The 4529-nt window shown below is 45.1% G+C and overlaps 1 pseudogene; it reads right to left on the bottom strand.

Moving 5' to 3' along the window:
- Positions 1-828: 828 nt before the first annotated feature.
- LOC120291586 overlaps positions 829-4529 on the bottom strand; it is a 7786-nt pseudogene continuing 4085 nt past the window's right edge.

The raw sequence follows: 4529 nt of genomic DNA, 5'->3' as shown, positions 1-4529 counted from the left end.
GATGATGCATATGTGGGACGATATAGTGCCCGATGGGACAAGACAATGCCTAATTATGCTAGAAGACCACCAATCCTTGGGTTCGCTATGGCCCTAAACGATCGTTATAATCTAGACACATATGCATGAAATGTACATGAGGGTGATATTTGATTATGTTTGGTCTATGAAATGACATTAGCGCATGATTCTGAGACATTGCATGTTTTTCTTTTTGCCTCATGAGTATGTGATTTTTTGTGAGAATTGCCTATGTGCTTGTGTGATGATGACTTTGAGAAGGTGAGATAATCATTCCTATTATTACTGAAGGCAAAGCAAGAGCTTTGCTATTGATGTGACATGCTGACAATTTAGTTCTTATTTCGGTGGGAGAAGTACACTATCAGTGTCATAAGTTGTGTACGACGCTCACTTTGGTGTCAAAAGTTTCTGTCAAATTACTTAAGTGCCAAATTTTTTGAAAAACGCTCACTTTGGTGCCAACTCCGATCTAGTTGGCCGGAAATCCGACGTGACGTTTTTTTTATATTAATTTTGAAGTTGATGTGGCTTGTCGGAGAGTACAGTCAGCATTTAGACAACAAAACGACGCCGTTTGGTGTCTCTCCCCCAATTCAAAACCCTAAACCCTAAATCTGCCGGATAATCTCAACCACCGCCTCCCTCTTCATCCTCTTCTCCTCCCTTGCCGTGCTCTCCGCCGCCGCCGCCTATGGCGCTGCCAAGCACCGCCACCTCCTCCGCTACCTCGACGAGTTTAGTGACCGGCGAGCCGCTTGTCATCGACCCCTCCGCCTCCTTCGAGAACCCGTGCCTCCGCAATGCCTACGTCGCTCTCCAGGCCCCGGCGTGCCATCCTCTCGACCCCAACAACTTCACCGCTAACCGGGTGCGCCCGACGTTTGCGGCTACTCCAACGTGTTGTGCTCTCCTGCTCCCGACGACCCCGGCGTCCACACTGTCACTAGCGTCGACCTCAACCACGACGACATTGCCGGGTACCTCCTTGAGGAGCTTGGCCTGCTCGTCGACCTTGCGCTCTTCCACCTCAACTCCGCCTTTGCCAGTGATGGGCCAATCACTATCCTTGATGGCCCCCACGCTTGGCGGCTGCAGCCTTGACCTCGACCCGACCCCGACCCCGGCCACGATGACGCTCACTCGGTAGCCAAGTTGAAGGCCGTGATCTCGCTCAGTGCGAACCTCACGTCGCCAAGCGACTGCGGCCGAGCGAGCTAGGTCAACAGCCGAGTGACGGTGGCCGAGCGAGCTAGGTCGGCGGCTGACAAGGATCAGAACCCTAATTTCAATCTCCAAATAATAATAACAAAAAAATTTCCAAAATGAGTTGTGCGGCGTCATTTTTGTGAGGCCATCCACTTAGCATGACAAAATGATGTTGTTTTCTTAAGGGGACGGAAAACGACGTCGTTTCTCAAGCCATGTTGATTCTTTTTTTTTTTTTTTTTTTAAATATAAAAGTCACGTAATCATTTTGGCTGGAATCTCTCGCCGGTGGCACCAAAGTGATCATTTTTTCTCCGATTTGGCACTTAAGTGATTCGATGGAAACTTTTGGCACCAAAATGAGCACCGTACACAACTTATGGCACTGATAATGTACTTCTCCCGATTTCAGTTGGATAAGTTGGGCCTTTCATTGACATGACCATAGTGCTTTTCTTTGAGATGGCCACTCATGAGATAACTAGCCTATCAGACGAACCCGTTAAGAGATTTTAATGCAATAGATTTGAGAATTCGACCAGGAATCAACTAGTCGACCGTGCTCATCTACAGAGATCATTATAGCATAGTAAAGATCAATTGGAGATCAGAGATAGGTTGGTTTGACTGAGATGTGTGGCTAAATGTGAGTGATTCCACCAAATTGCAAAATTCTCGGCGATCAGCACTAGATGGATTTTTCTGTCATTTTGGTACCCTGTGTCCGTATTTGAAATCTCGAGATTTTCACGATCACTGAGAGTCACCAATGTGTCGAAGAGGTTCATTGTGGCTCGAAGAAAATCGACCATGGGTTAATTGCACTAAAAATTCCTAAAAGCTACCCAAAGTAGGTTAGGTCACGCAAAAATCACGTCTAATTGAATTTAATTGCGAATTTGAACTCGATTTCATAAATTGAAAGTTCTGTCATGTCACGAATTATTTTAGGAACGTCAACTCACATTTCGAGGAATTTTCAGCAAGTTTGGGATTTTTACGGAAAATCTATTAAGATGATTCGAAAAACGAACAAAAATTCAGATTGGCCAATTTGAAGGAAATTTGGCTCTGGTGTGAACTACTTGGTGAAAGGAAGTGGTGTGGCTTTTTCTTCATCAAAAATGGACCTCACCACTGCTTCGTAAATCGATTCTAAAAATGAAATGGAATTTGGAATTGAAGGAAATTGCCTTTTTGTTAACCAAGACTTGTTATTTGGGAGAATTTTAGTGCGAAAGAAAGCAATTGAGATCAATTATTTTAGCATGTAAATTTTGGGGGCAAATTGGTGTATAAAGTTGTGGACCAAGTTTGGATGAGAATAGAATGTTTTGGATTTAATTTTCTTCCCCCTTCCTTCGGTTCCCTCTCTCTCTCGCGTCTCTCGTCTCTCTCTCCGTACGTCACTCACGCTCTCCCTCTCTCAGCCGACCGAGCCTGGTCTTTCTTCTCCCTCTTTTATTTCTTTGACTTTGGTGGGCACAATCTTATCCCTCTCTCACTCATCTCCCCCTTGGCCGACCATTCTCTCTCTCTCCTTTATCCCTCCTCTCTTTCTGCTTTTTCTTTGTTCTTCTGTTGGTCGAAGACCCCAACGCCCCCCCGCCCCCCTCCTCTCACGGTTTCTTCTCCTCTGCCCCCGCCAAACTGCATCTCCATTTCTTTTCTCTCTCAGCCGTTGCCAGCTGCCTCAATCTTCACCGCCCATGCCCTCCAGCAGCTTCGTTGATGCTGCTTCTTTGCTTCTTTGCTGCTTTGCCCTTGCCACCTCGCTGGTCAACTTCAGCAGCTCGTGGACTGCGGGCCTTCGCGCTAGCACGTCCTGCGAGCTTCCTCCACTGAGATCGTGTCTTCAACTTGCTGCAGCGTACAATCCCGCCGAAGCAACCGCACGTCCTTCCTGCGTCCACAAGCCCGCAGCTAGTCCCGTCAAGCCGAGCCCGCACCACCACCCACGGAATCCCCCTACCGTTCAGCTGTGCCCGTTCAGCCACGTTCAAATCCAGAACAGGCAGCCCCGCTGTGGGCTTGTGTGGCCGATTTCGGCCCTGGTTTGGTCCCCGTTGGCGCCGCCACTTTGAAGTTTATCGGCCACTGTTGCGGTGAACCGGTTTTTGCGTTAAACTGGTGAGTTTATGCACTAAACTCTACTTAGTAAGCTAATGACGTTTAATGGTTGATTAGTTTAGACTAAGTATAGATTATGTGGATAGTTAGAATGGATTAGTGAATTAATTAGCCGACTTTTGCATGTTAGGATTAGTTTAGTGCAATTAGGGCCTATACAAGCAAGATTTATCTAGAGTGGTTCGAAAATTTTCTAGGCCCGTTTCTTATTTAATTAGGCTTTTTCTGGCCTAAGTGCTATTTAATGGTATTTAATAATTAATTTTCATAATTAATTAATTAATTAATTCCTAGAAATTAGATCGGGATAGTGGTGACTGGTGTGGTTGATTTAATTAATTGATTGCTATTTTGTGTAATTTGAGTGTGATTTGTGATTTTGAGTATTTATCCCAAAATTAATTAATTTCGGTAATTAATTAGAAAATTACCGAGCGTCGGTTTACAGTGCCAAAAATGTGTTTTTGGACTGTGGAAATTAGTGGGATTTTCAAAAGTGAAAATATTGTATTTTGGCTAAGACCAACCGTGTTCCCACACAATTATTTTTATCGGGTATTTTTAACACAAAGAAAATAGGCTAGGACATTATTTTAATTGAGGAATTTAAGTGTGAGGCACAATGTCCTTGGCCGAGAGTGGATAATTGTGTGCTGGTTAAGAGAATTCATCTCCCACTGTGTGTCGGGTGAACGATGCTTTTCTGTGGAAAGTCGTCTTGAAGTAGACGTTGTCGTGCTCGATGAAGCGTGACGACACCTAGCTACGTGACAGATAAATCCACTGTGTGAGGGATAGATCCACCGTGTGTCAGTTAAATCCACTATGTGACGGATGAGCTCGCTGTGTGACAGTTAGGTTGGCTATGTGCTGGGTAGATCCGCTGTGTGACGGATAAACTCGCTATGTGATGGTTAGATCCACTGTGTGACGGTTAGATCATACCTGGGTGACTGTAATCAATTGAAATGCATGATAGGTCGTGCCTGTGTGACAGTGGTCAATTGGAATATATGATTGACTAAGATGTGGGGATTGACAGAGATGTGATTTGAGATGCTCCATTAGATCGAGTGTTATTACTGCATATATGGTTGTGATATGAACTGTGCTGACCTGCAGGGAGGATCTGAGATAAGGTAAGTCTCGATGGTTATATGATGGTGTGG

This window comes from Eucalyptus grandis, chromosome 3 (genome assembly GCF_016545825.1).
Source record: "Eucalyptus grandis isolate ANBG69807.140 chromosome 3, ASM1654582v1, whole genome shotgun sequence".
Taxonomy (NCBI): Eukaryota; Viridiplantae; Streptophyta; class Magnoliopsida; order Myrtales; family Myrtaceae; genus Eucalyptus; species Eucalyptus grandis.
This window is presented reverse-complemented; position numbering and strand designations above follow the sequence as displayed.